Source organism: Rhinatrema bivittatum, chromosome 14 (genome assembly GCF_901001135.1).
Source record: "Rhinatrema bivittatum chromosome 14, aRhiBiv1.1, whole genome shotgun sequence".
NCBI classification, from domain to species: Eukaryota; Metazoa; Chordata; class Amphibia; order Gymnophiona; family Rhinatrematidae; genus Rhinatrema; species Rhinatrema bivittatum.
Window position 1 is genome coordinate 59,588,137 of NC_042628.1, and position 23,378 is coordinate 59,611,514.

A 23,378-nucleotide genomic window follows, 5' to 3' on the forward strand; every position below is an offset into this window, starting at 1 on the left:
ATCAGATGTTACCGTGGCCCACTCCTCCAGGAATAAGGACATCCTGCCCCAATCCTTGGAAACGAGGGAGTGACGGCCGCACTTCATTGAGAGGACTTGGGACCCCCAGACTGGGGGGGGGGCTCCGACCCTGGAGGACTGCGACCCCGAAAGGGCTGGTTCCATGAATTTTGGCGGCTTTGCCCCTGACGAGAAGAGGACCTGGTGGACTGGGAGGAGCAAAAACGTTGATTTCCCCGAAATCTCGCCCGCTGAGGAAAACGAGCCTTTTGTCCTTGGCCTGTCCTCCAGCAGCTTATGGACCTTGTTCTCCCCCAGCTGCTGCCCGAACAGCAGTCTCCCCTTGAAGGGTAGAGAACTCAAATGCGCTTTGAAGGAAACATCTGCTGACCAATTCCGCAACCAGAGTCGTCAGCATGCCAAGACTGCTGAGACCATCGTCTTCCCAGAGGTCCGCAAAAGATCATAAAGCGCGTCCACACTGTAAGCCACCACTGCCTCCAACCGTCCGGCCTGCTGTGCCTGGGCGTCTGAAAGGTCCACGGATGCCTACAAATCCTGGACCCAGTGGAGGCTGGCCCGCTGTATGAAACTGCTGCATATGGCGGCCCGGACCCTGAGAGCCGACACCTCAAAAATCTTCTTGAGCTGGACCTCCAACTTGCGGTCCTGTAAGTCCTTCAAGGCTGTGGCTCCCGTCACCGGGATAGCAGACTTCTTCGTCACTGCTGAGATGGCAGCGTCCACCTTTGGCACCCTAAGAAGATCCAGCGTGTCCTCTGGGAGCAGGTACAACTTATCCATAGCCCGCCTTACCTTCAAACCCAGATCAGGAGTGACCCACTCCTTAAACAAGAGGTCAGACACAGACAAGTGGAATGGGAAAGACTGAGCCGGACCTCGGAGTCCCAGCATCACCGGATCCATAGTAGCACCAAACCGGGAATCTTCCTGAGGGACCTAAGTTCCCAATTCCTTCAGGATGACCGGGATAAGGGGATCCAATTCATCCTTCCTGAACAAGCGGACCACCTTGGTCATCACCATCCACTGGATGCGAGCCCAGGTGCTTAGTTGGCTGTGGCTGGATATCCAGATCCCCTTCCGGACCCTGATCAGGAGCCTGTGGCGGGGACTCCCCCTCATCCGACTGATCCGAAGAGTTGCTGTCCCCCGGACAGACCATGGAACGAAGCGGATGCTTCTCCTTAGGTGCTCCGCTGACCTTCGGCGCCTGAACACGCTTTCGGGCTGAAGAGGACTCCTCCCCCGGCCCTGCTGACGCAGTTGCCTTGCGAGCTGCCTTGGGCCCCTGAGACTTAGCCTTGCGAGCCTTGTGCATTAAAAGAACAAAATCAGAGGTGGACGAAGACCACCCCTCAGAGTCACCCCCCTCGTCGTCCCCTTCCGAGGCCTCCGCAGCCCCATCTAAGCCGGTCCCCCCCAGGAGCAGTAGGTCACAGAGACAACGGGGGAGGGGGAAGCCCTTCCCCCATTGCAGCTCTCCCCTGCTCTCTAAAAAAAAGCAACATGCCCTCAGTTCCCATGCTGAGCAGGAATGGATCCGGGGCCTGCCATGACAAAACCCAGACCCCTGATGCGATTGCGAGCCATTGCCCCTCAAATTCGCCAGTGCTGTGACCCCCCATGGACCCCTCTCTCCCCGACAAACACCCCGTGCAAATGCCGGCCCGGGAGAGTTGCACGCACTGCCGCATGCGACACAGACCGCACCATGTGGCACGAGCAGCAGCAGCCTAAATTTAGTCTGACTGAAGGTTGGAGCCCGGGCCCTCAGTGGGCAGTTACAGTGTCTTCAACCCTCTGCTCCGAAGCCTCTATTACCAGGGGGGGGATGGCCCCACCAGGACTTGACAACCCCCTGGGAGGCTGGAAAAGGGGGAAACCTAGCCTGAAGATCAAAACCTGACTGTTTACTTACAATAAGGACTATTAGATTAGCAAAACAAAATCCTAACTCCTAAATCCTGACAGAAACCACCAGACTCAAGGAAAGCACCTCTTCCACCTGCTGGAGACAAAAGAATACTGACAGACTCTAGGTGGCACCTCAGGGGAATACGACAGAGTCCATAAAATCTGTCTCCACCTGCTGGAGGAGAGGTAAAACCCCAGGAGTCTGGGCTGATCCAGGTATGTACAAGGAACAAAGGATACAAAATAAATCTTAGACAAAGGTGGCATTGCTTCAGAAGGTATTTTTTAGATTTCCTGTAGATATCTCTTAAACTGGTCTGGAGTTGAAACATGAGTTTGAGGAAAATTCAGCACTCTCAAATTCATGTATCTTGCTTCATTCTCTATTTTTTCCCAGCTTTTTTGTTTGCTCCATTTCTCCTTGAACCTGGGCCACTTTTGTTCCAAAACTTCCATCTTTGTAGCATGTACAACAACCTGTTCTAAAACTTGTGAACATTTGTTTGCATCAGCTATTGCAGATGTTAACAAGGAAATCGATTTATCTAACGACATTATAGCGGACCATACACTGTCCAAAGTTATTACAAGAGGGTTTTCCCAAAGTCCTTTCAGGAATAACTGCAGCTACATCTCCTCCGCCAGGCATTACCACACCTCTGTGTTCACTGGCAGATCCTCCCTTCCCCCTTGGAGTAGACGCTATTACTAACTTTTGTGGAACAAACTTCTCATCTGAAGAGCTTTTCTCTGTTTGGGAAACCCCACAAGTAATATTCTCACTTACTTCAGTAGTCTTGACCATATCCAGGTGGTTTCCTTCTACATCTAACCTTGACAGGATATCCCACTCCCTCAGGATCTTTGTCCATTCTACTTCACATATATTAATCGGTAAAGGGGGGGGGGGGGGATGTTATCGGCGCTCCAGGGCTAAGAGATGGACAAAGCAAGTGATGCTGCGATTTGCTCCTCAGCAGCGTTCACAGCGCTTCCAACTCCTGGAGATACACCAGAACCCGCAGCAAAGCAGCTCTGTATTCTCTGTTGAGTCAGGCCCGCTAGAGAAGATACCACTTGTGACTGTACCCACTGAACGATGGCACAGAAAAATGTTAAAATAAATAAATATAGGTATTTCCCGTAGTTTGCGGCATGTTTAACAGCCGCAGTCAGAAGAAATAATTCAGATCAGAGCCTTCCATTTTCAAGAAGATTCTCTCTCATAGAAAGGAAGGCCTATGAGGAAAGTATTTCCTGTATAGACTTTTCTTTATTTCTATCTTTATTACAATAACTATTTGCCTTGACTAATCTATGTAATGTTTATGGTGATGCTGTGTGCTTATTACTGATACTCTTTTGATATTGTCTTTACTGATTACACAGTTTTCTACCACTTTTTACAATATTTAGTAATGTTGAGATTACTTACCTGATAATCTCGTTTTCCTTAGTGTAGACAGATGGACTCAGAACAAGTGGGTATCGTGTGCTCGTGCTAGCAGTTGGAGACGGATCTGACGTCAGCAAGGGTACATATACCCCCACAGGAAGTGAGGCAATTCAGTAATCTTCCTTGCAAAAGCTGTTATGGATATATGTGAACTGACGATCAATGAAATAGTGAAACAGGATTCTCCTGACCGATTGATAGTAGCTGGAGACACCAGCATTCCCAACCGGAAGGCATCGACACCTGTAGAGTGGACGCTCTTGTGTAAGAAATGACATGGCTTACCTTGAATTGGTGAAACCCATGTATACCGGCAGCCGGGCGGGATGCTGAGTCCGTCTACACTAAGGAAAACGAGATTATCAGGTAAGTAATCTCAACATTTCCTAGCGGTAGCCAGATGGAACTCAGAACAAGTGGGATGTACAAAAGCTACTACCGAAGCGGGCGGGAGGCTGCCTGAGGACCCGCGTAGGACCGCCCTCGCAAATGCTGTGTCCTCCTGGCCTGGACATCCAGACGGTAAAACCTGGAGAAGGTATGGAGGGAGGACCATGTCGCCGCTTTACATATTTCTGGGCTGGTGACAGCATCCTAAGATTCTGCCCCAAGATGCTGCTTGGGCTCTGGTAGAATGAGCCTTGACCTGTAGAGATGGTGACTTCCCGGCCTCTACGTAAGCCGCTCTGATAACTTCTTTAATCCAGCGGGCGATGGTGGGCCGAGAGGCCGCTTCTCCTTGTTTCTTCCCGCTGTGAAGGACGAACAGATGGTCCATCTTTCATACTGCTTCTGTCATTTCCAGGTATCTGGGCAGCAATCTGCCGATGTCGAGATGGCGTAGCAAACGCCCTTCTGATTTCTTCAAACCCGCCGTGGTTGGCAAGGATATGGTTTGGTTGAGGTGAAATTGTGAGACCACTTTAGGCAAGAAGGAGGGGAACCGTGCAAAGATGGATAGCCTCTGGAGTGATTCTGAGAAAGGGATCACGGCAGGACAACGCTTGTAGTTCCGAAATACGGCGTGCTGAACACACAGCCAGCAAGAACACCATCTTCAAGGTTAGAGAACTGAGAGACAGGCCCCGAAGGGGTCTGAAGGTGGATCCCGTGAGGAATCCAAAACTATGTTGAGGTTCCACAGAGGCACTGGCCACTTCAGTGGCGGACGAATGTGCTTGACTCCTTTCAGGAAACGGGAAACATCAGGGTGCGTGGCAATAGTCTTGCCGTCCCTCTGGGAAACGTAGCAAGACAGCGCAGCCACCTGGACCTTGATGGAACTGAGGGAGAGGCCCTTCTGAAGCCCATCCTGCAGGAAATCCAAAACAATAGGGATTGTGGTCGCATGTGGATTGGTGCCCGTGAGTGTCGCACCAGGCTTTCAAATATCTCCAGACCTGACATAGGTGAGGGATGTGGAAAACTTGCGAGCTCGGAGGAGTGTATCTATCACCGGCTCCGAGTAACCTCTTTTCTTCAGCCTAGCCCTCTCAATGGCCAGACCGTAAGAGAGAATTGAGCCGGATCCTTGTGGAGGATGGGACCCTGACATAGCAGGTCCCTGAGAGGAGGCAGGGGAAGGGGCTCCCCTGCCAGTAGTCTTCTCATGTCCGCCTACCAGGGTCTTCTTGGCCAGTCTGGTGCCACTAGAAGAACTAGGCCCTTGTGATTCTGAATCTTGCGTATAAGGGCACCCAGCAGGGGCCACGGAGGAAAGGCGTATAGCAGAGTCCCTGGAGGCCATGGCTGAACCAGGGCATCGATCCCGTGAGAGAACGGATCTCGCTTGCGGCTGAAGTATCTGGGTACTTGAACATTGGACCTGTCCGCTAGTAGGTCCATGTCCGGAATCCCCCACTGATCCACAATCATCTGGAAGGCTGCGGGGGACAGCTGCCATTCTCTTGGATTTAGGCTTTCCCTGCTGAGGAAGTCTGCCGCGGTGTTGTCCTTTCCGGCAATATGGACGGCGGAGATGTCCTGGAGATTCGCCTCTGCCCAAGCCATCAGCAGGGCTATCTCTAGGGACACCTGTCTGCTTCTGGTTCCGTCCTGACGGTTGATGTATGCCACCGTGGTGGCGTTGTCGGACATCACTCTGACTGCCCTGTTCCGCAGTCTGTGAGCAAATTGCAGGCAGGCTAACCGGACTGCCCGTGCTTCTAGACGGTTGATGTTCCACCCTGACTCTTCCCTGTTCCACTGCCCTTGGGCGGTGAGTTCTGCGCAGTGTGCTCCCCAGCTGCCCAGGCTGGCATCTGTGGTGAGCAGAATCCACGTGGGGAGGACATCTAGACCCCCCTGCTCGTGTGGTTGGACTGCAACCACCACCGTACCTGGGTCCACACTCTGGCTGGTAGAGGTAGATGCACGGAGGCTCCATCGAGAGAGCAGGGAGCGTTGTAGAGGTCTCATATGGGCTCTTGCCCAGGGTACCACTTCCAGGGTGGATGCCATGAGACCGAGAACTTGCAGATAATCCCAAGCTATGGGCCGACTGGCTCCCATCAAGGACCGTAGACGCATCTGAAGTTTTAACCTTCTCTTGGTGGTGAGACTGACTTTGTCTGCCTGGGTGTCGAACTAAACTCCCAGGTATTCCAGTGATTGGGAAGGCTGTAGGCAACTCTTGTTTAGGTTGACTACCCATCCCAGACTTTCCAGAAGGGCGATCACTCTGTTGGTTGCCCGATGGCTCTCCTCTCGTGATTTCGCCCTGATCAGCCAATCGTCGAGGTAGGGATGGACAAGGATTCCTTCCCGTCTGAGCGCCGCTGCTACCACTACGATCACCTTGGTGAAGGTCCGCGGCGCCATGGGCTAACCCGAAGGGCAAAGCCCGGAATTGGAAGTGTCGTCCCAGAACCTTGAAGCGTAGGTAGCGCTGATGATCCCGGTGGATCGGGATATGCAGGTAGGCTTCTGACAAGTCTAAGACCGTGAGGAATTCCCCTGGCTGTACTGGGGTCTTGACTGAGCGCAGAGTTTCCATGCGAAACCTCGGGACCCTTAAGTATCGGTTGACGGACTTGAGGTCCAATACGGGCCGGAACGTGCCCTCTTTCTTGGGTACCATGAAATAAATGGAGTAGTGCCCGGAATCCATTTCCCATGCAGGTACTGGGATTATGGCGTTCAAGGACAGGAGCCTCGCCAGGATAGCTTCCAATGCTGCCTTCTTGTGGATTGGACACAAAGATTCCACAAACCTGTCCGGAGGGATGTGATGGAAGTCCAGATAATAGTCTGCAATACAACCCAAGGCCTTTTCACCATGGTTGCTGACCTGACCTCTCCCATACACACACAACAACTAGCTAACTCCTCCACAATCGTTGCAAACGAACTAGCTCTATTTTTAAAAACAAGGTATCTTCCATCACAGCACAGTTTTCGCACAATAACCTCATATCTGTCTTCCCAATATCAGCTCTCCAGTCTCCCTTTCATTGTTTGAGTCCGCTTCCTCCTCCCTAGAAGTGGAGAACATACTAAAGAAAATGAAACCATCCACTCACCCCTCTGAAACCATCCCCTCTAACTCCTACTATCCATACACAATGTGATCCGCCAAACCCCTCTCAAATATTCTCAACTGTTCACTAGAGCATGGCACCGTCCCAGACTTTCTGAAACAAGCAATTGTGAAACCTCTACTTAAAAAATCCAACCTTGACCCCAACACTCTTTCTAATTACAGACCGGTGTCCAATCTACCCCTCCTAGCTAAAGTTCTTGAAAAGCTAGTGAACTCACGTCTATCCGATCACCTTGAACAGAACAACATCCTCCCTTCCACCCAATATGGTTTCAGGAAACACTTAAGCACTGAAGCTCTGCTCCTCTCCCTACACGATACCCTTATCAAAGGAATCGACTCAGGATCCTCCTATCTCATCGCATTACTTGACATCTCAGCTGCGTTTGACACAGTCAATCACGATGTCCTACTCAACATTCTCAGAAATATTGGGATCACAGGCAAGGCCATTGATTGGATTCAATCTTATCTCCAGAATCGCTCTTTCACTGTCTCAATGGACAATAATGAATCTGAGCCCATCAGTCTTCCCCAAGGTGTACCCCAAGGTTCCTCACTCTCATCTACGCTTTTTAATATATACATGCTTCCCCTGACCACGCTTCTCACTAACCTGCATATCAAACATTTTATTTATGCTGACGACGTTCAGCTCATTTTCCCATTCTCTGACTCCATCCAAACTGCTTTACATAGCTGGGAATCCTGTCTTTCCTCAATCAACCAACTCCTAAAGGACATGCACCTTGCTCTCAACTCTAACAAGACTGAGCTTTTAATCATATCGAATAGACAACCACTCCCTGACATCCCTCTTGCTTACTCAGCTACCAACTTCCCTTCGCACACTCGCAACTTAGGAGCTATTATTGATAATCACCTCTCATTCAAACCATTCATCAAATCCATAATAAAGGATTGCTATTTTAAACTTCAAACAATAAAGAAACTCAGATCCCTACTACACTTCAACAATTTCCGCACAGTCCTCCAGGCTATTATTTTATCGAAGCTCGACTACTGTAATGCACTCTTACTCGGCATTCCTGCATCACACACCAAGCCCCTTCAACTCCTACAAAATGCCTCCGCTCGGATATTGTCAAACACAAAAAAAAAGAGACCACATCACCCCCACACTTATTCAACTACACTGGCTCCCTATACAGTCACGAATTCTTTACAAAACACTCTCGATCATTCATAAGAGTCTAGTAAATTCTAACCTGAACTGGATTAACCCCCCCATCTCACCCCGTTCCTCCAATAGACCCACCCGCCCAGCACTCCAAGGAACACTCCATGCCCATTCTATCAAATCTTTTAAACTCTCCTCTACTATTAACAGAGCCTTCTCTCTTGCCGCACCCACCTTATGGAACTCACTGCCTCATGATATTCGAATAGAGACTTATACCCCCATTTTCAAAAAGAAACTTAAAACCTGGCTCTTTCGGCAAGCCTACTCCATTTCACCCCCTATTACATAAACCCCCATGTGAATTGTTAGATTGATATCCTGGTATGAACGCCTTTATGTCTGCTGATTCTGTACTGTGCACTTTCATGTATATAGTTCTAGTTATAATTATTATAATCAGCATCTCCCCATTGATGCTTGTTATATCTAAGGGCTCCTCCCGAAGATTATCTATATGTTACTGAGTTCACCATCTTTGTGTGTTATATGTAAGGGCAATGCCCAAAGTTTTATGTTCACTGTGAACCGATACGATGTGCGAACGGATATCGGTATATAAGAAATGTTAAATAAAATAATAATAAAATAAAATACCCCTCTTGGATGATGGCGAGGACCCACTGGTCCGACGTAATCTCAACCCATCTGGGGTAGAAGAGAGTTAACCTGCCCCCTATGGCTCCGTCCCCCAGATGGATCGGCTGATTTTCATTGGGAGGCACAGCCAGGCCCTGACCCCAAGCCGGCTCCCCTCTTGTGCTGCTTGGTCCGAAAGGACTGGTTCCTGTCCTGTGGACGAGGTGTCTGATAGCGACTCCTATAGGGAGTGAAGCGTTGGGAGCTTCTACCTCTTGAGGGCCTCGGAAAGGCGCGCTGGTTCCTTTTGAACCTGTCTTCAGGCAGTCGAGGTACTGGAGAGGCGCCCCCCATGTGCTGGCCAGTTTATCTAGGTCGCTGCCGAACAGGAGAGAACCCCTAAAGGGCATTCTGGTGAGGCGTGTCTTCGAAGGAGCATCGGCTGACCAATTCCGTATCCAGAGCTGCCTCCTGGCTGCTACGGAGGATGAGACCCCCTTGGCTGTTGTACGGACTAGGTCGGATGCGGCATCCGTGAGGAACAAGAGAGCTGACTCCATGTCCGCTGCCGGAGCATTATTCCTGACCTGTGACAAACAGGAACGCGTCTCACCACTGTTCAGCAGGTTGCGATCCGCAAAGATAGAGCTGCCACCTCAAAGGTCTGTTTCAGGATGGCATCCAGTCGCCGGTCATGAGGGTCCTTGAGGGCCGCCCCCCCCCCCCCTTCAACTGGAATGGTAGTGCGCTTGACCACAGCGCTAACCAAGGCATCCACCTGAGGGCACGCCAGCAAATCCTTGATTGCCGTATCCAGGGGGTACATGCCCATCAGGGCCCGACCCCCTTTGAATGAAGCCGCTGGCGCATTCCACTCCAAATCTATCAGCTGTTGTGCTGCTTGCAGGAAGGGAAAGTGGCGGGCTGTAGGACGAAGACCTTCCAGCAGGGGGTTCTGCGTAGATGGCACCGTAGTGCTGGGGCCTGTAATAGCCAACTCAGTCAGGCACTGAGAAACCAGGTCGGAAAGATCTTCCTTGGGAAAGAACCGCCTCATGGTTCGATATGGCTCGATCCCCGAGGGAAGTTCCCCCTCCTCGGGGGGTTCGGACTCGTCCTCCGAGACATCAGGGTCTGCATGAGCCGGACTGCCCGGAGGCGGGTGCCCACGATAAGGGCGCGAAGGTCCAGGGGCAGGATCAGCTGGAGCCGCAGCAGGGCCTGGATGGGAAGCTGACTACATCTGTACAAAGGCATGGATCCCCTTAAAGAGATCCACCCAGGAAATGGAAGTGGTCTCTAGCCATCGGGGTACCAGGTCCCCCGGGATCCCAGGTTGTTCGAGACTGCCCGCTAGATCCGGGGTGGCCCCTGGGGAACTGTCGGCAAACCTCAGTTGAGACTGGTCCTGGCCCGAGGCTCCCACTGCCTCCTCACATTGGGCACAAAGGGAGTCTGGTTCCTCGGTCTGCGTGGCTCTAAGTTGGCATGCTGAGCAGAGGCCTTTCACGCCGGAATCAGGAGGTGCCGCCGCAGGAGACGCCGGGGCGTTCAAATGTTCCATCGCGGCTTGCGAATGCAGGGCGCCGGCGCTTATGCAGCCAAGAATATCGCTCAATAATATGCGCTCAGCAATATACGCTCAGTAGTATACAATATGCGCTCAATAGTATGCGGTCAGCAATATACGCTCAATAATATACAATATGCGCTCAATAATATGCGGTCAGCAATATACGCTCATCAACAGGTGCCCATCATGGGCGCTCAATACCTGAACAAGGCCAACAAAATGGCGACCTCCACGGCGTGCCGCATACGGGCAACGCCGCCGATCCTCGTACCTCGGAGACCAAAAGTAAAAGATGTACGCCTTACCTGATCCTCGGCGCTTCCCGGCTGGAACCCGGGCGGTCTCCGGCTGCGGGAGAGAGGAAATACCTTCACCGCCACGCTTGAGGAAATGCACCTGCTGCCTCTAGGTCCACGCCGGGACCGAGGCGCCTCTCAGCCAGCCCAAGCCCTTCTCGCTCGGGGGCTAGATCCCTGCCGCGATTCGGCCACCGGACCAAGGCGTAGACCTCCGAGGGTTCGCGGAAATCACCCCGGGAACTCAACTTGGGGAGGGACCCGAGGGTATCACCGCAGGAGTGCGGGGCTCGTCTGTAGAAATTTGGTAAGTAGAATATAGAAAGTAGTATTGGAAAACACGCTCAGCGAGCGTGCAGGCTCTCCAAACTGCTTTGGAGACGGAAATTACTGAATTGCCTCACTTCCTGTGGGGGTATATGTACCCGTGCTGACGTCAGATCCGTCTCCAACTGCTAGCACGAGCACACTATACCCACTTGTTCTGAGTCCATCTGGCTACACACTAGGAAAACTAAGTTTTGCTTTTGCAAGAGAGTGTGTGTTCTATGACATAATGCCACTTTAGGCCACCTCACCAGTCACATATTGGCACCATCTCTCATGCACACATGAGCATTCAGAAGTGCAGTAACTTGTGATCTGGAAAGGCAGAGCTATGACTTGAGCTTCAGAGTTTGATCTACAATCCTGTAAAGCTGTAGCAATACTGAATGCATTCAGCTATCAAAAGTAAATAATGTACATTTGACAGACACCAAATCTGTTCGGGTCATATGCAATGAATAAATATGAAGCCTGGCAATATGGTTGAGCTTTTCTGATACTACGCAAAGGCTCTTTTATAATCTAAGGTATGATAGTCTATCTCCTTCAGGGTCATGCAGTCTCGGAAAAAGTAGATAGTAGGATGGATTGATTGACCTGGAAAGCAGAGACAACTTTTGATAGAAAGTTTGGGTGAGCGGAAGGACTATGATTATGGCATATAGCGGATGAGAGCTTGAAGCTTGTTGACCCTTGTAGCTGATATAGCTGCAATGAGGAACACTCATTTCCAGTTCAGGAACTTAAACACTGTCTGTAGGGGACCAAAACATGGCTTCATGATTTGAGAAAGGACAACATGTAAAGGCCCATAGATGTCTGTTTTCATGTCTGAAGCTTAAGGTGACAAAAGCCATCTCAATATCAGTGGAGAAGAGAGGGGAGTTTAGGGTGTACTTAAATAGTAAGCTGCTAAGACACTGAGATGTACATTCATCAATAATGTGGTGAGACCTGAGAAGGTAGGAGCATGTATGTTAAGTGCTGGGAATCACAAGAAAATAGGTCCAAGGTTTTCTGTTGGCAGGAACCAAACTGTCTTCAATTGCTCAAGGCAAAGAGGTGAGCAATTACTGAGCGGTCAACATTCAAGACGATAGACTGAGACATGGAAAGAAGGTTTGGATGATAGAGCGCTCCTTTGTCCTGAGTGAACATAGGATCTGGTCCCAGATATGGGGAGACTACTAGAAAGTTATTTTATCTATATTTATTTATAATTCTGTTTTTGGCACTTCAAAGCAAAATTTGTCAGGTACTGTAGGTATTTCCCTGCCCCAGAGGGCTCACAATCTTAAGCTTGCACCAGAGGCAAAGGAGGGTAAAGTGACAAGGAACGAAAATGGGAAGTTGTATAAGATTTGCAAAGCATGTCTATTTGGGCCACGCTGAAGCTATAAGAATAAAAAACAAACAAATACTGTCTTGCAGCAGCTTCTGCACTATTCTAGCAATCAACGAAACTGGTGGAAAAGCACACTAGACTTGCCCTTGAGCAAGGAGTAAAGCATCTTGAGCCAGATCAGTGGGTGGAATGGAGGAAGATAGATCTGGTTTTCTGGTCTGCTCTGACACAAACAAGTCAATTGCAGCCAACATCCTAGTGTTCATCAGCTGAGTATCGCAAGAACCACTCGTGCAGTTAGAATGTTTTACTGGTGTGCTCTGCCAGCAAGATGGGATATTCCTGTAAAATAGGTGGCATGTAGAATAGGCCAATATATGGTTGCACACTCCCAAATCTTTAATGCTTCCTTGCAGAGAAGTCAAGATTCTGTGCCTCCCTGTTTTCTGACAAAGCATAGCAACCTGATTGTCTGTTTGAAGACGCTCTTCCCTCAAAAAAGGTGTATGAACATTAGAGCATATCTGATCACTCAATTCCAGCAGATTGAAAAGGACTCATCACAAGACCAGGTGTCCTGGGACCAAAAACGATACTGTGTGAGCACCCGCTCATTCTGAGGTGTCTGACACTAGCAAGGCTTCAAGATGGAGCCCTGCTTCACACTCTTCCTTAGGTATGCAGGGGTTTTGCCACCAGAACTCTTATCGCAGAAACCTGGACTGTGGTTGACAATGGGTCAGTTGATCCCATGACAGTCTGTCTTCCATAAAATTTGGGCTTTTCTGGTCAATTTCAAGAAGTCAAATATAGTACATGCTCAGGATGAAATCCATTGGAGAATGGATAGACTCACTTCAGGAGAGAGTATTTTCTGGCAAGGGATCATGTGTATACTGACATTACTGATGTTTTAACACAAGACAGCTAGAGTGTTTCCATTGCCACCATATGCTGTGATGCAAAGAGAACCACTCTAGCTGTCTTGTGTTAAAACATCAGTAATGTCAGTATACACTTGATCCCTTGCCAGAAAATACTCTCTCCTGAAGTGAGTCTATCCATTCGCCAATGGATTTCATCCTGAGCATGTACTATATTTGACTTCTTGAAATTGACCAGAAAAGCCCAAATTTTATAGAAGACAGACTGTCATGTGTAGGGAAGAAAGTGTTTATTCTTGAGAGCTCGCTGCGTTTAGCCAGTCATCCAGGTCTGGGAAAACATGAATCCTCTGGCAACACAGGTGTACAGCTACCACTGCAAGGCTTTTAGTAAAGACTCTCAGAACTGTTGATAGGGCAAACAGGAGTACTTTGTACTGGTAGTGGGAAGAATCCACCTTGAAGCAAAGGTAACACCAGTGGGAAGGATGATGAGTAAATGAGTACATGCATCCTTCAGACTGAAAGCACACATCCATTCCTGCTTTTGAATATATAGTTAAGATTTTTTTTATTCCGCTTTTTGGCACCACAGTATACATCAAAGTGGATTACGTTCAGGTACTATAGGTATTTCCCTATCCATACAGGGCTTACAATCTAATTTTGTACCCGAGGAAATGGAGGGTAAAGTGACTTGCCCAAGGTCACAAAGAGCAACAGCTGCGGAAATTTGTTTTGAATTCTTCTCCAAGTATGTATTTTTTCTAAGGCCTCAGATCCAGAATCTGCCTTAATGCTCCTGATTTCTTGGGGATGGTAAATATTGGGACAGATGCAATAAAAGTACACCCAGCCCAGCGCACAGGTTAACAGATGCTTGGACACATGTCCATAATCCCTGATGCAATAAGGATAGTCATGTCCAAAACATGCGTCTAAACTCCGATGTAGCTATTAGCGCTCATCATATGTAAATTCCACGTAGATTATCCCACGCACAATTTTTAACCAGTAAAATTTTTCACCTGCCCCAGAGCAGGTGTGTCTTCCTGTGCATCAAGGGCTCAACTTAAACAAAAAAAAAAACCTGCTATTCTGTGGTTCCTCCTTAGTATCATCGTAATGCTAAGTAGGAAGAACCACAGAAAGTGGTCCCATGCAAAAAAAGTCAAACAAAAATTGGGGGGGGGGGGGGGGGGGGGCACGCACCCAATATACATCTACAACATATATGCTCCAGGCAGTGTATATTGTGCAAGTTAGCTACTGCAGGATAAATGGACACTCATAAATTGAGCATCCATTTTCCTAACTCTCGCACAGCCACATCTCCTGGGTGCTAAATGCCACAGATGCACTAGGGACGTATAATTTATCCCTAGCGCATCTTTTATAGCATGGCAGCTCATTCGCTTGTTGCTTCGGGCACCCAGTATGCGACTGCGTTTGTGTTAAATGTACACCCAGTTTGGATGCACTTTTTAGCATGTGTGTATTGCATTGGCCTGATCAAGCAGAAACTGTCTATGTAGGGACGAGTTGGTAAAGTAGTGACTGCGCATCTCAGCAAAGGTGCATCAAGTGAGATGCATCAAGTGAGATGGATATGGATCAAGATTCAAGCAGCGTGGAAGCCATGGTAGCTTGGAGAAATGCAAATGGTACTCAGATTCCACAAACTGGAAGTCCTAGATGTCCTTTGTTATCTGGCACAATGCCTCCAAAAAATTGGTTCTTGTTCCACTCTGATTCAGAGTTCAAAGGGATCAAAAACTAAGCCCAGGTCAATGCTGGGTCTGTGCATAGACTTAGGCTGATGGCGCTAATGCTGCTGGGGTCTGACTGGAAGTGGCTGCAGACGCTGGGCAGGAAGAGTCAATAAGTACTAAAAAAAAAAAACCCACAAAATTGATGCCTGTGAAAGAATGACAATTTGTAAGTGTAGAAAGAACTCTTGAACTCTCAAAAAAGCAAGCTTGCTTACCATAAACAGTATTTTCCGTAGATAGCAGGATGAATTTTCCGTAGATAGCAGGATGAATTGGCCATGCTGTCTGGGACTAAGAACATAAGAAATTGCCATGCTGGGTCAGACCAAGGATCCATCAAGCCCAGCATCCTGTTTCCAACAGAGGCCAAGCCAGGCCACAAGAACCTGGCAATTACCCAAACACTAAGAAGATCCCGTACTACTGATGCAATTAATAGCAGTGGCTATTCCCTAAGTAAAGTTGATTAATAGCCGTTAATGGACTTCTCCATTAACGGGTACTTGCCAGGTTCTTATGGCCTGGATTGGCCACTGTTGGAAACAGGATGCTGGGCTTGATGGACCCTTGGTCTGACCCAGTATGGCATTTTCTTATGTTCTTAGAACTTATCCAAACCTTTTTTGAACTGTCCGCTAATAGGCTAGGCAGAGCTTCTCAAAGATGCCAGAGCTTTGCTCTGTGTGTGGCTGCGCGTTCTGTCCCATGCGGCTCCATTTTCTCATCAGTCTATTCCAAAGAGCATCTGCAAAGCGTGAAGTGGAGATTGTCTGAGGAGGTGGGCGGGTCAGCATGGCTACTTTATCCTATGGAAAACACAGTTTATGGTAAGCAAACTTGCTTTTTTCCCCCACAGATAAGCAAGCTGAATTAGCCATATTGTCTGGGAATCCCCAGCTGAAGGTCATGAGCACAGTATGAAGGGTCCCTGAGGGAACATGGCGCAGTTCCCGAGTTAGAGTATGACGTGCTGTGCCCAACCTGGTCCAGAGTAGCGGACAGTCTGTGTGGTCCATGACTGGTGTACTGATCTGCCCATCTCTGCATCCACAGCGGCTTGCTAGTCGGGACAATAATGGGAAGTGAAAGTATGGAGTGATGACATAGCCGCTTTGCATATGTCCATTATTGGGACCTCACATAGGTGAGCACCTGACGGACCTCTGGCAAACTGGTCAGGGTCTCTGATTTTTTTATTGTAACAGAACTGAATACACTGCAAAATCCAAGTCGAGAGCATCCTCTTGGAGGCCGGCAGACCCAGGGCATTTGGGCTGAAGGAAACAAATACCTGTGAGGTTCTAGATTGCATGCATCCTACACATTATAGGCCAAGGCTTGCTTGCAATTTAGCATATGGAGCCGTCTCACCCTCATTTTTGTATGGCTTTGGAAAGAAGGTTAGCAGGGTAATGGTTTGATTGATGTGGAAAGCCGAAACTACCTTAGGTAAGAATGAGGGATGTGTCTGTAAAGTCACCTTGTGATGAAATTCAAGGTATGGTGAACAGTGAACCAGAGCCTGCAACTTGCTGACTCTTCTAGGTCAGAGCGACTAAAAACAGAACTTTCCATGACAGCTCTCTCATGACTACTTTCCAGAGGTTTGAAGGGTGGAAGTATCAGCTGTTTCAGAACTAGGTTGAGATACCATGCAACAGGTGGGCTGTGAACTGGTGGTCACAGTTGCAGAATGCCCTTCATGAACCAGGAGACTAGTGGGTGGCTGGACACCAGTAGGCCATTACAATGGCACTTATGTGAACCCTCACCGAAGCAGTCACCAGTCATGCCTGATAAAGGGAATAAGGTACTCTAATAGGCATTCCAGTGAGCAGGAGAAGGGGTCTATGCCCTTATCACCACACCAAGCTGAATATCTAAGCCACTTGCCCTGATAGTAACTTCTGGTAGATTTCCTGGATGACTCAAGAACCTCTTGGAGCTCCGAAGGCAAGTGCAGGTGACTTAATACTATCCTTTCAACCTCCACACAGAGATGCTGCAAGGAATGCTTGGGGTGAAGCAGGGTGCTGTTGTCCTGCATCAGAAGGTCCACACTGGCAGAGGGAAATAGGTGGTTTGATGGAGAGACGCACTAGATAGGCATACCACGGTTGTCTTGGCCAAGCCGGAGCTATCAGGATAAGATTGGCAACATCCGCAATACACTTCTGTATTGTTCGAGATCAGTGGGATCAGGGGGTAAGGGTAGAGAAGCCCTCCTGTCCATGATATGAGAAACGCATCTTGTGTGAGTCACTTCCTGCTGGGGTAAACGGAGCAGAACGTTTGTGTCTTGCTTTTATGCTCTGTAGCAAAAAGATCCATGCGTGAGAGGCCCCAAGCCTCCGCTACGTCCTGCTGAAGTTCCCATGCATGTTGATGGAAGATCCTGCTTAGTTTGTCTGCTCTCGAGTTCTCCACCCCAGGTAGGTAGGTTGCCTGAAGGATGATGGAATGCTCCTCCGCCCATTCCAGGATGCACACCGCTTCTCTGCACAGCAGTCAGGAACTGGACCATCCTCTCTTGTTTATGTAGAGCATCTCGATCTGATTGTCTGCGTGCTCATGACTGTTTTCCCTCGTAGTATGTGTATCGCATTTCCAATTGTTTGGAGCTCTAGGAAGTTTATCTGTTGACTCTTTCCCAGCTGGACCAGAGCCCTTGTGTTTGTACTTGGTCCAAATGGGCTCCCCACTCCTTGCTTGAGGCATCTGTGGCAAGGATCAGCTGATGAGTCAGGGGCAAAGCAGTGCCCCGTCAGAGAACTGTGGGGCAGAACCACCAGTTTAAGTCCACTCTCATGATTTGGGTCAGACTTACTCCCTGGGACAGCAGATGTGAAAGCTGTGTCCACTGCACCTTCAGCCCCCACTGCAGGCGCCATATGTGCAAACGGATACATGGCACCACATAGATGGCCGCTGCCATGTGGCCCAGCAGGGTCAAGAACTGGCGGGCTGAGGTGTGAGTAGAGTGTCAGCTGAATGGCCAGGGTGCGCAGCATGTGGGCCCTGTCCACTGAAGGCATGCTCTGCCCTGCATGGTATTTATACGGGCCCCAATAAATTGCAGGTTCTGCGTTGGCTGAAGACTGGACTTCTCGTAATTGATAACCCAACCAAGCCCTTCCAGGCATTTAATTGTGGCCAGAAGGCTGTTCTGAAGGGTTGCAGTGCCACTATCAACCAGTCGTCGAGATAGGCCGCCACTAAGCACCTGATGAAGACTCTCGGGACAGACTAGAGTCCAAAAGGGAGCACCCTGTACTGGAAGGGGTGTTTATTGACCTGAAAACACAAGTGTATGGGGATGGTGTACAGGGATGTGAGAGTACGCATCCTTGAAGTCCAGTGAACACATCCAATTGTTGGGTTGTAGAAAAGGAAGGATGGACTTGAGAGATGTCATCTTGAACTTCTCCCTTTTCAGGAATTTGTTGAGAACTTGTAAATCTAGGATTGGGCGGAGCCCTCCCGCTTTCTTAGGAATGAGGAAGTATTGGGAGTAGAATCCCTGGTTCCTCTGAGTGCTGGGAACCTGCTGGATAGAACACTGAGTAGTTTGACAACTTTCTCTTGTAGCCAGCAACAGTTCTCTGATATGGGCCAATGCGGCTTTACTCTGTGGTGGAGATTTTGTGTGTTCTTGACATTCAGGAGATAGCCCTCTCTGACAATACTGAGTACCCAACGGTCAGAGGTGATTGCTTCCCAAGCACGGTAGAAACATTCTCCCTCCTATTTGTAGCGGTAAGCGTGGCCCAGGTACCTCTAAAAGCCCTGCTGGGTTTTCGTGTTATTTGGAGGTAGGTGCTGTCTGGTTCCTTTGCATGGGTGTGATGGCTGTGACCAGGTTTGCGGATAAGGCAGCGGACAGTACGATGAATATGGCCTGTACAGACATCTTTGAAAATAGGTCTCTGTATGATGGGCAATACTTCTTACCCAAGGATTGCTCGGTGGGAGACGTCAGGAATAAGACCACTATGTTCTGTTCCTTTAAATTGGGCCACTGTTTCATACAACTTGTCTCAAAAGATGTTGTTTGAGAGTCAGGGGAGGTCGGCCAATTTCTCATGGATGTCCGCTTGAATGGCGTTGGCCCGAAGCCATGCCATCCGCTGAGCAGCTTTGGTCCCCGCTGTGGTGAGCGGAGGTTTCAAAGGCCTCATATGGTTCACAATAAATGCCTTAACCCCTCCTCCAGTTTGTGAAATTGTCTGGGGGGGGGGGGGGGGGCCTCATCTGGTGAAGCGGTGATAAAGTGGGGATTGAGCCACTAAAGGAACTCAAAGAAACTGAGTGACAGAATTGGTGCTGCTTGATCTTCATGTTCAGCATACCCACTTGGAACGCTCTTCTGCATAAGTCATCCAGGTACTTACAGTTGCACCCTGGAGGGCTGTTCCAATGAAGGCATGATTTTTTAGCCCTCTTCATGGCTAACTACCACTACTGAAGTGTGTGGGATTTGGACCAACCCATAGAACGGAGATTGATGCATCCAGAACCTGAGATCCATCTTCATGAAGTCGCTTGCCCCGAGAAGGAGGGGGGGGGGGGGGGAAAGACTCCCACACCATCATGATTGTGTATAGCACCACATGGGAAGGCAAAGTGGTTGGCTCACCCGGTGCTTCAACGATCTTTAGGATCTCTAAAACCTCAGCACAAGGGCCTGGCACCTTTCAAGTTTCAACGTTGAGTCTGGTTTCGAATAGGAGAGGTCTTCTGGAGGGGAAGGCAGCTCAGGTTGCTCCTCCGACGGGTCAGATGGGTACCCAGTCAAGGAATCCAGCGACGTAGAAGGCAAGTGCTGTGGGGAATCATCAGGTTGTGGCATGCACCCAGGAGCCGGACTGCTAGGCTGAGGATTGGGACCAATGTCACCTTGCAGAGGTGTTGGTGGCCTGCCTTGCGGGGAGTCTTCACGTGGTATAGGGTGGAACTTGCTGCTTCCCTGATCCTCCACAGAGAAGAGGAATTGGGTCAAGATCTTGGATATTTATAACATTGCCTGTGAGGCCAAGGATCCGCAACCCGGACGAGGCGACGAGTCATCTGCCAGATTCCTTGGTGGCAGTGCTGCGAGCAGGATGTCCAAGTCAGGACTGATGGGCTAGATTTTCGCCCATTCTGTCAAGGAACATCTTGTGTCGCTTTCTGAGGGGCGCCTGCAACTGCCCTGCTGACCTCTTCTGTCTGAAGACAGATAGACAACAAATTGGAGTAGACACAATCCAAGGAGCGAGAGGAGCTCATGGATGCATAGCCAGATGCCAGCTCATCAGACAAAGTGAGATCCTCTAAGTCAGGGATCAAGGACCTTTGCAGTTCCACAGCCAGAGGCAGTTTCTGGGAGGACTTCCCAATCGAGGGGCCAAAGGCAGGTGGATCCCTGCTACCTGCAGACACTTTGTGCGTCGAGGTGCATGGCACGGCGTGGGCTGGCATGGGCACCTGCTTTGACAGACTGTCCTGCATCGATCAGATGACTTTCGGCAATGGAGTCAATGCATTGAGCGGCAACTCTCCATTGTGCTTGGACTTCAAAGCACGCGGTGCCTCGGCTCCGGACGCTGACTGGGTTGGCACATCCCCCCCAACAATCCCTGCGCCTGGATTGTCTGGGGCTGTTCAGGGGCAGAGGGGGGCTGGCCCACCTGACCTTGTTTATCTGGTGGTCCCATGGATTTTTTTGGGTGATCCAGACAGGGACCCGGAGACAAGTGGGCTGACAGGTGCTCCGAGATGGGGGGTAAAAACCCCGTGTTTCCCTCATGCAGCTGGGCGATTTTGGCAGCACGTTGGCACTGGGTCCAGCGGGACACACCGCCAGTGTCCATGCAAGCCACCGGCCATGGTCTGGACTGGGGCATAAACAGTCATTACATCTGTGGATGGCAGACAATCTTACCACACTGGCAGAATTTAAAGCCAGGCAGTCCGAGGCATTTTCCTTTTTTTTTTTTTTTTACACAACGGGCTCTGAGAAGAAAAGCTCCGCATGCAGCCTGCAGTGTGGAAAGAACAAAGTGAGGAGAAAATGGAGCCGCGTGGGAAAGGATGCGCAGCCACACACAGAGCAAAGCTTTGTCATCTTTGAGAAGCTCTGCCTAGCCGCCTCTAGGAGGACATCCCAGACAGCATGGCTAACTCAGCCTGCTTATCTTTGGGAAAAGGGTTGGACTGTTACATTTGATTTCTTAATTTGGTAATATCTCATGGACACCTTGGATGCTACTCACTCTGAGCCACGTCATACACCAAGCTCCAACTAAAGCCATGGAGGTGTGCGAAAATGGAGTTGAAAAATTCATAGACAGAACAAAGTGACAAATGTATTCTTCTGACTTCAAAATTACAGAAAAGCCTTCAGATTCTGAATACAGTCGTGAGGATATCGCACCATATAGAACTGGTGCATAGCAATACAGGCAGCAAGCATGAAGCTTTGGAAGACTTTTCTTGCCAAAAATTATCTAGGAGCCTTTTTCAGGCCTCTGACACAGTCTGACTTGTGTAGCAATTGGAAAACTCCAAACTGCCAAGACTCCTGACTGTATTTAGGATCCTGCAGAAAGAGAGACGATCAAAGGAGCGCTGTTAACTTCCCCAGGCTAACCTGAACAGGCCCATCTAGTCCTGGTTTTGCCCCACTGCAAAGGGACAGTTTCTCCCCCCCCCCCCCCCCCAATCAAACAGTAAAGAGGAGAGTAGGTCTACATTTCCATGCATGGATCAGCCTGTTTGAACAGGCCTGGGACACATGGAACACCTTCTCTGGCACCAGCTTTTCAAAATAATTTGGGGAGCTAAATGTGACATAGGTCACCTTTTGCTAGACAGTGAAGGAACACCCATAGAGCTAGCAGCCTAGTATGCATCTGTACAGTGTTGTGTATTTTCTGTAGCACTGTAAAAATAATAAGCAGTAATAGTAGCAAGAAGGGAGCTGGGGAAGATATAGTAGAGGTGGTGGTGGGAGACAAGAAATCAAGAGAAGCGAGGACAGGCTGATGCAGAAAGGTACGTTCACTGTTTATCCAGCTAACTAGAAATGAACCATGTCAGACAGCAGGAAAAATAGATTTTTTTTTAATTGATGTGCTCTGTCAAGTATGCCTCCCCAAGTTAAAGCTTGCTTTAGCTTATGCCCAAAGCACATTTTATAGTTAATGCGGATATTTTAACACCTGAAGCATGTACATAGTATTAGCTATCAATTAGCTATCAGTTAAAAAAAAGCAACCCGAGCGTTAAGAATGTACGCTGAAAACAAGCACAGAGTTTTTAACGCTCAGTTATTGTATCCTGTTTAAAGAGGAGCAGCGATCACGGAAGAGGAGCAACGTCCCAAAGCGAATAACATAAGGAAACACCCACCCCACCCCCATCCAACTCCAATGTCATATCTCCCTTGTCCCCAGAGCCTTCGCATGCAAATAAAGAGTCTCATTATCTATAATTATACCCCTTCTAATAGTGCTAGTATTAGCGCGACCCTTAAAGAAGCGCGTATTTATTACCCCCGGGCAGGGGTGCGCCCTACGGTAAATCTATCAATCCTCAACAGTTCAAGCACCCGGGCAGATTTCCCAGCACGGGCGGAATCGCTCTTCGGAAAAATAAATAAACAAAGTTCCCCTCTTTCCGAGGCACAACTCCATTTAACGAGCTGGCCACCGAATCCCCCCCCCCGCGCTGTGTTCGTGCTGCAAACTCCTCCTCCCTCCCCACCAGCAACCAAAAGCCTACCACTACGCCGCCTGTACACAGCAAAGACAACGGCAGGGGAAGCTTTTAAAAAAAAATTGAGGTGGAGGGATAGGGAGCGCGCAGTACCTCTCCTACAGCCAGCAGTGCTCGACAGAGGGGAGCTCGGACAGACAGGGTGCGCGCGCGCTCCCTGTATTTATAGAGGCGGAGGGAGGGTGCCTGCAGCTGGAGCCCTGACACTTTGCAGAAGGTTCTGGAGCTGGCAGCTGAGGGAGGCGGGCCCAGCTCCTGGCAGCGACTCAGGGACCAGCCCCCAACGCCACAGGCCCTTCGTCGAAGAATTGCTCCAACAGTCATCTCCAACTTAGGGCAGCGTGACTTCAGCTGCTAAATATACAAAATAATATACCGAGAGGGCGGTAGAGGAGATTATTTAAAACTCTGAAAATGTCAAATGCTGTGAGGGGAAAGAAAAGAGCTATAAAAGAGTATTTTACAAATGCGTGCACGGCAAACTATAACCAGACAAGAGGGTGTTGTCTGGAGAAGGAGATAGGGTTGCCAACTGTCACCTGTGAAAGTTCCGAACACTTCGATGTGAGGAGTAAAACATTTGCCTATGTCCTTCCATATAACTATTTTAAACTTTAATTATGTACCTTATTACTAGAAAACTGTGCACAAAGTGTGGTGCAAACAAATAATCCCAAATATAAAAATACCAATAGTATTCCATTAGAA

General features: G+C 49.2%; 1 protein-coding gene across 1 annotated transcript in view; it reads right to left on the minus strand.

Annotated features, from left to right (window-relative positions):
• Positions 1-22,881, minus strand: part of LOC115075766 (heat shock cognate 71 kDa protein-like) — a 260,192-nt gene extending 237,311 nt beyond the window's left edge. Inside the window, 1 exon segment of the mRNA XM_029576505.1 lies at positions 22,764-22,881. The gene's annotated coding sequence lies outside the window, so the exon portion shown is untranslated.
• Positions 22,882-23,378: the final 497 nt, after the last annotated feature.